We start from the raw sequence: 11,904 nt of genomic DNA, 5'->3' as shown, positions 1-11,904 counted from the left end.
CCTGGCACAGCCATATCTGACTGCATGAGACACATTATCGAGAGAGAGTCACAGATATTGGACTACAGATGTTGGAGACAGTCAGGACCGGGTAGTGAACTGGATTCAGACAGTCAGACAGGGTAGTACACCTGATAAAGACAGTCAGGACAGGGTAGTGAGCCTGATCCAGACAGCCAGGACAGGGTAGTACACCTGATCCAGACAGCCAGGACAGGGTAGTGAGCCTGAAACAGACAGACGGGACAGGGTAGTACACCTGATCCAGACAGCCAGGACAGGGTAGTGAGCCTGATACAGACAGTCAGGGCAGGGTAGTACACCTGATCCAGACAGTCAGGACAGGGTAGTGAGCCTGATCCAGACAACCAGGACAGGATAGTACACCTGATACAGACAGTCAGGACAGGGTAGTGAACCTGATATAGACAGTCAGGACAGGGTAGTATACCTGATCCAGACAGTCAGGACAGGGTAGTGAACCTGATATAGACAGTCAGGACAGGATAGTACACCTGACCCAGACAGCCAGGACAGGGTAGTACACCTGACACAGACAGCCAGGACAGGGTAGTGAACCGGATACAGACAGCCAGGACAGGATAGTACACCTGATACAGACAGTCAGGACAGGGTAGTACACCTGATCCAGACAGCCAGGACAGGGTAGTACACCTGATACAGACAGCCAGGACAGGGTAGTGAACCAGATACAGACAGCCAGGACAGGATAGTGAACCAGATACAGACAGTCAGGACAGGGTAGTGAACCAGATACAGACAGCCAGGACAGGATAGTACACCTGGCAGTGTCTCGGGGTTGATTGATGTGTTTTGGGGAGTTCATGTGAGTCTAAGAATCTGTGGGAGACTGTGAAAGAGTGAGGGTTCAGTCTACAGGATTTACAAAGTTTCTGCAAATGTAGGTTTGTGGGAGAGTGTGAGTGTGTTACACTAAGTGTGTGGGAGGGTGTGAGAGAGTGTTACAGTAAGTGTGGGTGTGTCTGTGGGAGAGAGTGTGTTACAGTAAGCGTGGGTGTGTCTGTGGGAGAGAGTGTGTTTGAGTAGGTGTGTGGGAGACAGTGTTTCCACCGCAGACTGAAATGTCTTCCGTTGCAGAAAGCACACCTGTTTAAAATGGCATCTCAGCTTGCCAAATGCTAAATGTCTTTCGTGGCTTGAATAGCCCAACCTAGGCTCCATCAAAAACCATATGCCCAAACCCATTTGCTACTTGAAGCAATGCATTCTAGCATCCCTCTTGCACCTGCTATGGCACTTAACTTTCTGCTGTAGTTTGATGTATTTAATACCTCTCAGTAAATTATGTATTAACGATGGGCTGTGAGTCTAATGACTCCACATAAGCTCATTGCTGCCCAAACCTTTTTGTGCACTTATGCTAGTCACTCTGGATAAGAGCGCCAGCTAGATGGCCAAATGAAATGGAAATGTAAACTAGGTATTCGGGAGCGTGTGTGTGTTAGTGTAGGTGTGCATGTGAGTGTAGGAGTGTGTGAGTGTTGAGAGAGTGTGTGAGTGAGTGTAGGTGTGTGTGTGTTGGGAGTGTGTGTGTTTGTGTAGGTGTGTGTGAGTCTTGGGAGAGTGTGTGTGCTAGTGTAGGTGTGTGTGTGTGTGTGTCTGTGTGTATGTTGGGAGCATGTGTGTGTTAGTGTAGGTGTGTGTGAGTCTTGGGAGAGTGTGTGTGCTAGTGTAGGTGTGTGTGTGTGAGTGTGTGTGTTGGGAGCGTGTGTGTGTGTGTGTGAGTGTAGGAGTGTGTGTGCGTGTGTGTGTGTGTTGGGAGCGTGTGTGTGTGTTAGTGTAGGTGTGTGTGTGTGTTGGGACCGTGTGTGTGTGTGTTAGTGTAGGTGTGTGTGTGTGTTGGGACCATGTGTGTGTGTGTGAGTGTGTGTTGGAAGCGTGTGTGTTAGTGTAGGTGTGTGTGTGTGTGTGTGTGTGTGTGTTGGGAGCGTGTGTGTGTGTTAGTGTAGGTGTGTGTGAGTGTGTTGTGCTGTAAGAGTCGTCTGCTTCATGATCTGTAGCCAGCATTCACACAAAGCATGCTTGTTATTAATAGTCTTTCACAATCTGTACCCAGATATGATATTCAGTTTGACTGGAACACTGATCTAGCCTTGTGAAACCCTATGGTAAACACTGCCCTGCCATCATATTCCTAAGCAGATGGGGCATTAGGGGTGACTCTGGGGTGAGGCTAGGGCATTAGGGGTGACTCTGGGGTGAGGCTAGGGCATTAGGGGTGACTCTGGGGTGAGGCTAGGGCATTAGGGGTGACTCTGGGGTGAGGCTAGGGCATTAGGGGAGACTCTTGGGTGAGGCAGACAGAGCAGGACCTACAGATCATGCTGGGGATTGGGGGGCGGGGGGTGAGAAAGTTTTGAGAGACCATTTGGCATCCGCTGTCAGGTATGGAGGATAAGCTTGATGAAGACGATGACGATGAAGACGCTGAAGGGATAAGAGGGCATGCGTGGGCAGGGAGGCTTGGAGGCGATGTTTTCTGGGAGCCCTTCAGTGAGGAAATCCCTTTAAAATCAGGGAGTGAAAATCCCTTTAAATTCAAGGGCAGACCTTCTGCTTTCCAGTGGAATGTGGAGTATCTGGACAGGAACCCTCAAAACACCAACGTCCTAAAACACTGTCTCCCAAAAGCATGCGAAACGTCCCGGGAGACAAGAGGCAAGGCTTAGCTCAGGACAACCCCCCCGGCCACCCCCCCTCCCCGCCGCCCCCACCCTCATCGCCACCCTGCCCACCCACCCATCCTACTGCCCCTGCTCACTTGTCATTGGCTGGGCTCTCCCCCTCTCTGGTCTGGACCCTTTTCCCAGGAGAAACCTGAAGGGGGGGGGGGGGGGGGGGGGGACTGAGGAACACATGTGATATTGTGTCTCAAGGAACAGGAGAACTCTCCCGACCCCAACGTTGCCTCAGCCCCAGCCCCCCCACCCCACTGCAGCCCCCACCCCCACCCCCACCCCCACCACAGCCCCTGCCCCTCTTCAGGACCACAGAGCCCATGCAGAATGGATGTGCAGTATAAATATTGGATGAATCAACAAATGGATATGATTATTCCCATGTGTCAGCCTTGTGTTAGAGAGCAAGGGCCTGCCCGGACTCCGCATCTCTCACCCCCCACCACCCCCCACGAGGCTGCAGAACAAGGGCTTTTTCATTATTCTTTAAAGCACCTCTCACACACACGCACACACACACACACACACACACATACATACATACACACGCACGCACACACACACACACACACACACACACACACACACACACATACATACATACACACACACACACACACACACACACATACTCTCTCCATCAGACACACACACACACACACACACTACTCTCACCATCAGACACACACACATACACACACACACACACACTACTCTCTCCATCAGACACACACACACACATACACACACACACTACTCTCTCCATCAGACACACACATGTACATACACACATGCACACACACACCGCTAAAGTTCATGGTGAACTGTCACTGTTGAGTAGAAGCGGTAGCAGTTATGGCAGCGAGGAAAACAGTGAGTGAGAGTGAGTGAATTATCATTTTAGTTTCCACTACATTAATTTCCATAAAAGCTTTCGCTTCTCTTTCCAAGTATTGATGGCACAATGTGTCCCTTGCAGTAAAAAGTATTTAAGGGTTTTTCTACTGGAGTGACACTGCATTTGTCCTGAATTACACTTCAGAAATCACATTTAAAATTTCAACTAACAAAACACAGTTCTGTTTTCTGCAGGAAAACCTAACTCTTGTTATTTGTGATCTCAGATGTCAAGCACAAACAAACCATGTGTACGGAAATGACCAAGGACACACAGGAAGTATAAAGCAGAGAACGTGAGGAGCTGAGGCAGGTAATTGGCTTGGTGTGATTTCAGGAGACAGACAATTGGCTCAGTGATATCAAGATATATTGAAATGTATGCGCTTGCCATCTCTCAGTGCAACAAAATGAGGCACAGTGTGAACTAGCTAGAGGACAGAATGTTTACTTCTTATTTTTGTTTTTTGTTTTTGAAAAAAGAAAATTGGCAGCTGTGATAAACAAAGCTTAGAAACTGAATTTGAAAGCAGGTAAAGTCTAAAAGAGTAATGGCACAGTGAATGGAACTTCCCTATCGTCAATCACCTCACCTGAACAAATCAAATACATTGCTTTGCAATGCAAAACACTGAATTTTCCAAATTGCTGGCACACTGCTAATGTATGGAAACTACACCTGAATTTGGGTTCATTAAGCCACAATCTCAGAACTGTATGTAAAGTATGGATGGGCGTAGCATGTAAAGGTAAGCCAGGGAGGAGGGGCGTGGCAGGGAGGAGAGGTGGGGCAGGTGGAGGTGAGGCAGGGAGGAGGGGCGGGGCAGACGAGAATAGCCTCCGCAGTGAGTCACAAGGTGATTGCGGCGTGATGAGAGCAAGGTACCATTGCGATCCTTCGCTGAATTATTAAAGCGGTAACTGTACACCCTGCGATATCAGTACACACCTTAAACCCCCACACAGGATACCGCATACAGTGTGGTCACATGACAGCATTGTGACATCACAGCTGCTCTTTCTCGAAATATCCCGTCTCATACGATCACATGACTCATCGGTGAACAGCAGGGGTGTGAATGTGTGGAGAGTGCAGTAGGGTGGGGGTGGGGTGGGGGGGGGGGGCGTGAGGGTTTGGAGGTGCTGGGGTGTGGCATGGGGCTCCCCGCAGCTCGTTCCTGTTGGGGCGAGAGGAGGCTGAGGCTGCCCATCTGTGCTGCAGGAGAAAAAAGGGATCAGCTTTCTGTGGTGGTGCTCCATTTTTCAATGCCGTAAATTTCTGCTGAAGTCTGTGATTCAGACCACAGTTCCACTGCACATCTGACCACAAAGAACATTCCACAACCCCCCCCCCCACAGCTTCAAATGGAAATGGCTATACAGACCCCCTCTCTCTCTCTCTCTCTCTAGCAACACACTCCCTTCTCACGCTCACTCTATGAAACGTACACAGACACACAGACACACACACGCACTCACAGACACACACACACACACACACATGCACACTCACTCTCTCTCTCACACACACACACACACACACACGCACACATTCTCCATCTCTCCATCTCATTGCCTCACACACGAGAGTGCAGTATGACAGAGCGTTGACACTTTTATTTTCACAGTTTTTCAAACAGGTTAGGCTGCGGCAGGCAGCCGTTTCTTTGTCGATGGCGACAGTTTATTTTCTGTGGATAAGCTGACACACCGGATCCCCCAGAAGAGCATCAGACTGAGAGATGGGTTCTGCAAAACTCTACACCTCTATTTGCTTTCCATTTCCAGGGCCTGAATCTCCAGAGCTGTTCACACAGGTATTTGTGACTTTGAGCTGAACAATATAAACTACCTGGGGGAAAAAAACACCCGGCTGTAATATCGAGGCCCTGTCTCTCTGAGGATATGAAATGCGACTTGCGAAGGCAGCTTTCTGAGAGGATAATAAAGTGGTCTCCTGGCAGCTTTGGCCCTCCAGGGCGGCGCCTGAGTGCGAGCGAGCAGTTCATTAAGGTCTGACGCGCCGCGACACCGGCTGGGTGGACTAATACAGAGTGACTCAAAGAATTACCTGCCAACTCCGTTTCATTTCAGCGCAAAACGGCACTGTACTAATCTCTGTCTGGCACCCGGCAGCACACACAGCTGATTTCTCTCATTACAGTGAATAGGCCCAGGCTGCCAGGTAGCTTGTCCTGCTAAATCTCTCATTTCCAGTGCTGCGTCCGGGCCCACAGACCGGTGTCGCTTCCTCTCCACTCCGGTACCGGCTGCAGGGAAGTGCATGATTGGCCGTAGTTTTCACCGGAGAAGGAGGGGCTCGAACGGTGGGGTCACGTGTGACTAACCGCACATTCCTCCCTGTGATTGGCTGCCTGCTGCGACGTGGCCAGCTGAGCAGGCAATCTACTGTACCAGCTTCCTGTCACAATGACTGTGCAGCTCAGCAGGGGGGACTGCAAAGTGCAAAACGCTCTTCGAAAATGACGGGCACTATTGTCTCCACTCCTGAATTGGCGGAGATTGATGCAGGATGAGACAGGCATATAGAATTCAATGTTTTTTTTTTTGTTTTGTTTTGTTTTTTTTTTACCCCAATTGCCTCCAATAACGAATGAAGGCATTCTTTACTGCCTGGTAGCCTCGCCTACAATACCCAGCATGCACTCTGCTGATGTACAAAGCTCCGTTCTGTCATGCGGGTCCACACACACGAACACACGCAGCTCACTCTGACCTCCGCCGTGCGCGAGTGAGGACGCCGCACGGCGTGAACGCCAGACAGCGCTGGTCTCGGAACAAGGAAGGGGGCCCGATGGGAGATTCTGCGGGCGGCCAATCACCCGAAGACTTCCGAACTCCCTTCGACTGCCCCGTAACTGCGCCAGGTCCCTTTTTTTTTTTTTTTTTTTTTTTTTTACGAGCGGCGAGCGAGGCGTTTCACAGCGCCGCCAAAAGCGGCCGTCTTATCAGCCGCCGGGCCGCCCCGCCCCGGGCAAAGAGAGATAACGCAGAAACGCAAACAAACAGCCGAAACACAGAACGACAGGGCCGTGCCACGCCGGGGTCAAAACGCCGGAGGTAAATAAAGAAAAGATAAAAACCCTCAGTCTCGTGCCCAGAACGATTCCTGGCGGTGCGGCTGTGACTCACGGCTGCGAACGCGCGGTATCAGCAGAACAAAAATAACCCCCCGTCGCGCAGCCCGTATGGCTGCCGGTCGATGCCAGAGCTCGGTGCATCTCTCACAGGCCAGCTCCTGTCCCCCCCCGGCGGGGGGGGGGGGTGGGGGGGGCTGGGGAACCAGGGTTCATAACCGTGACTCATGACCGTGACTCACGTGGTCATGCTCCGAGACGTATAACTAAATGTGAAGAGAGCAAGAGAAAAAAAAGAGGGAAAACATGGCCACATTTATTGTAGGACTAGATCTGTGTTTAAATGATACCAAAGGAGGGAACATTCTGGCTCTGTATACAGCTTAAGCAGGAAACATAAACATCCTGGCAGAGGAGATTGAACAGTCACATTTCATTATTCTGGTAACTACGGTCACAGTCCTGATCATTGAGTCAGCTTCATCTCAAACAGACTGGGAACATCCAGTGACTCATCATACACAACAACACTCACAACACCATGGACAGCAGCACTCACAACACCATGAGCAGCAACACACAGAACAATACACACAGCTTCATACACAACAACACGCACAGCTTCATACACAACAACACGCACAGAATCATACACAACAACACGCACAACACCATGAGCAGCAACACACAAAACAATATACACAGCTTCATACACAACAACATGCACAACTCCATGGACAGCAGCACTCACAACACCATGAGCAGCAACACACAAAACAATATACACAGCTTCATACACAACAACATGCACAACACCATGGACAGCAGCACTCACAACACCATGAGCAGCAACACACAAAACAATATACACAGCTTCATACACAACAACATGCACAACACCATGGACAGCAGCACTCACAACACCATGAGCAGCAACACACAAAACAATATACACAGCTTCATACACAACAACATGCACAGAATCATACACAACAACACTCACAACACCATGGACAGCAGCACTCACAACACCATGAGCAGCAACACACAAAACAATATACACAGCTTCATACACAACACGCACAGAATCATACACAACAACACTCACAACACCATGGACGGCAGCACACAAAACAATATACACAACAACACACACAGCATCATAGACAACAACAATCACAACACCATGGATAGCAGCACATAAAACAATATACACAACAACACACACAGCATCGTACACAGCAACACTAACACAAGAGGACACAGGCTGATACACACAACAACATGTGCAGCAGCACCAACAACAACACAAACAGCAGCACACACAACATGGCCAAGGTGACACAAACACGAACATAATTTCTCTGCTTCCTTCAGAGATATTTTATATTTTACATTTGCCTGGACAGTTACTGCAGCTCAGAGTAGGTGCTGCACTCAAGGGTGTAGCAGCAGTGTACAGAATAGTATTACTCCTGACAGACTGACTGACTGACTGATGGACAGACTGACAGAGGCCTGGTTTACACACCTGCTCCCCACCTCCCCTACTCTGCTATTTAAAGAAGCTTCATCCTGAACACAATCAGCAGAAGTATAAAAGCGTCCATTCGGATGGAAACTGGCCCTGCGTAAAAGGCGGGGAAGGAGAAGGAAAGCTCCGTGATTCAGATTTTAAAAAAAGCAGCCCAGAGCAAAGAATGGCCAGGTGTTCGCAATCTCCTCAGAGGCAATCGGCGCGTTCGGTAAACAGATCCATAAATGCGAACGTCCGCCGTCCGATGGATCTGTGGAAGCAGCCGTCACGCCGGCGGGAAAGGAGACACCCCCGATCGATGCGGCGTGGAAACTTGGGCGCGTGCGGTTCCTCCGTAATTGCTGTGTGCGGGACGCTCGCTAATCTGAAATCCATACTCTCCGCTAATGTCGCTCTTCATCCCGGCCCGCGCTGAGCCAGCGCGGATCGCCACCAACACTGAGCGAGAGTCAACTGGCAGCACAATGCAACCAGACAGACCAACACAACACAAACCAATACAACACAAACCAGCACAAACTGCAATGTCAACAAATACAGAATAACGCAAACACAACACAAAACATTACATGAAAGTCTGAAAATGTAAACAGGAGTGAACTTATCTGGATGTAAAACTTTCCAGGGGGGTATTTCACGAAGCAGGATTACTGAGTTAGCTGGATAACTGCGGTGAATAAAACCCAGAGCAGCTCTTTTCATTCTATTTCTATGTTCTAGATTTGAACAAATGTAAAATGACACAACACAACAAAACAGTGCAACACAAGTCAGCATAAAACAACACAATCAAACACAGCTCATCACAGTGCTACACAGACCGAAACAACACAAAACAATGCAACCAACACAGCACCGCTTCACAAGCCCAGCTAAGATACAGTATTAAGATGTTGCTGCAGTGGCTGCTGTCACTATCTGTGTGAACAGCATTCCGGTTTGAACCAATCGTGGTGTTTTGTGGCGCTGAGCCCTGCTCACAGTACGCCTGGGCAGACAGTCACAGACTAGACAACACAGGGATGCAGCACGGACTCTGCGCCACGCCTCATAGGTTCGCTCTACACAGAGACGAGTACTGTCAGAAACGGGCCCGGGCGAGCTTGCCTGCTTTGACTGCGCTTGCTGGAGTGTTGAGGCTGCTGATCTGCTCTCTTGAAAACACCAAGCAGGCCTACCAGATGGAGAGGGGAGATAGAGGATTGGGGTGGTGGTGGTGGGGGTGGGGGGTGGGGTTTGAGGGCGGTGTACCCATGCTGTCTCTGCTGCAAACTCACCCCGTTAATATCGTAACCGTTAAATGGCCCGGAATGATACAGACAGATGGCCGAATGGGAGCCGAACAGAAGCCAATACAGGTCGATCGGCTAAACACTGCCGATGAAAGAAGAAGAAGCCTTTCGAACTAAAATGGCCGTGACTGCGAGCCAACCACGTCAGAGATCCAAAGCACTCAGCCGACTGCACAACATGAATTCCAAATTCTGTTTTCATCTGTTGCGGACTGAACGTCACCCCATTGTGTCTCAGCTCAGGGGTGTGAGGCTGATTGTGCGACTGTACAGTGAGGAGGATCTCGCTCAGCTAAAAGGTGACCTTGCGTAAAAAGTCCTCTCACAGCCCAGCTTTAAATCACGGGGGCATAAATCACAGGCCCGTCAGCAGCTTCCTCTGCACAAGGACATCTACGCAGTAAAACATCCAGTGTTCATTCAACTCTAACAAGTGTTCATTCAACTCTTAACAGTTGACATTTAGTCTTACATTTCAGAGTGGGACCAAATGTTATCTGTTAGAGTTGAATTAACACTGGACATTTTACCGTGTGGCTGGCAGCTGAACATCAGAGCAGTGTGGAGACTGTGTTCCAGTGAGAGGCCAGTACCTGCTTTCCACAGCCCCCCTCCTCCTCCACAGCCCCCCCCCCCCTCCTCCACAGACTCACAGCCCCCCCCCCCCTCCACAGACTCCCCCCACTCCTCCTCCACAGCCCCCTCCCCCTTTTCCACCACAGCCTGCGCCCCCCCCATCCGCCACAGCCCCCTCCCCCCCTCTGTCACTCTGTGTGATTACCTCGTTCCCGCTCCACCTCTCATGCTACCTGCTCTAACCCACGCTGCCACTGTGCCCAGCTAACAGGCTGCCACTGTGCCCAGCTAACAGGCTGCCACTGTGCCCAGCTAACAGGCTGTCAGCCTCAGGGTCCCAGCCGAAAGCTCGGCCGGACAGCGGCCGGACCGCAGCCGCGCCGCGGCGGTGCGGAACGGTGAACCGCGCCACGCCGCGAAAGGGTGCATCGCTCTGGAGAGCCGCCCCGCTCTCCCAGACTCCCCACAAAAACCCACCGCACCGCCACACGGACCGCCACCGTCTCTCACGGCACTGAGCCTTTGTTCCCGCGAATCGCTGCGACTTAAAGCGTCAGATCAGCCGATCCGCGTGACTCACAGAGGAGCGCCGAAGATTTCGAGTGAGTAACGCAGGAGGCACAACCGCTCTGTCGCCGAGCCCGGAGGGATGACGCAATCTACCCTGCTCGCCAAGATTTGCATGTACGCTGTGTGTTCGTGTTTATAGATGGAAATACGCCTGCATTTCCTCCATGTTTTAAAAGGAAAGGATGAACTGATTAGCTCCAGCGCACACCACTGGGAGGGTTCACTGAAGGACAACCTATGAATAATGTTCAGTTTGTTTTTCTATTAGCTGACATCGAGGCTGCGTGTGAACACTCTTTCCTAATTGGACGCAGGCGCGTTGTAGAGTCGCACTGTAAAGTCTGGTTTGCGATTCCTGGAGCAGCAGTACTGCATGACATGAAATGAGGTTGACTGATTGGCCGATACGTGGAAGTTGCCAGACACAGACCGGACCTGTGCGTAAATGCTGCCGCTTGTTGTCCGCAGCTGACCCCTTCCCCACAGGACGGGACGGTTCAGTGCCGGGTCACGGGGTCACGGGGTCGCAGGGTCGCGGGGTCACGTTCACCTTCACGGCGAACGGGCCCTCGTGGTGGTCCCTGAGCAGAGGGCCCTTGGTCACTCGCCAAAGGCACCCGAGGGCTCAGACACCCCCCCCACCCCCCCACCCCCAAAGGCTCCCAAGGGCTCAGACACCCCCCCCGCCACCCCCCCCCCCCCAAAGGCTCCCGAGGGCTCAGACACCCCCCCCACCCCCGAACAGAAAACCCATGGTCAGTGGTCAGCTGATCAGATTGTCCCCAGGCAGTGCTGGAGGAGGTGGGGGGGGAAGCACTGACCCAAAATAACACTGGGAAGCGCTGCCAGAAGAAGAGAGATGCTAATTAAGTGCACAGAAGGGAGGCTGTGAGGTGGCAGTGAACCAAGAAGCCTGAGGGTGTGGAGATGAGGGGACGAGGGGGGGGGGGAGGAGATCAGAGAGAGAGAGAGAGAGAGAGAGAGAGAGAGAGGACAGTGGGGAGAGAGGCAAAGGTGAAGGGTAAGCAATTCTAACCCACTGGCGCGTGACTCAGAGCAAGAATTTCCAAGAGCCTAAAAGGTGGTAGGGCTTTCTCCTACAGGGCCCCACTACTGTGGAACCAGCTTCCAAAATGTATAAAGGAGTCAGACACAGTCTCAATATTTAAATCTAGATTAAAAACGCACCTCTACGCTCAGGCTTACAATCAGTT

Source organism: Anguilla anguilla, chromosome 12 (assembly GCF_013347855.1).
Source record: "Anguilla anguilla isolate fAngAng1 chromosome 12, fAngAng1.pri, whole genome shotgun sequence".
Classification (NCBI taxonomy): domain Eukaryota; kingdom Metazoa; phylum Chordata; class Actinopteri; order Anguilliformes; family Anguillidae; genus Anguilla; species Anguilla anguilla.
Note: the sequence above shows the minus strand (reverse complement) of the source record.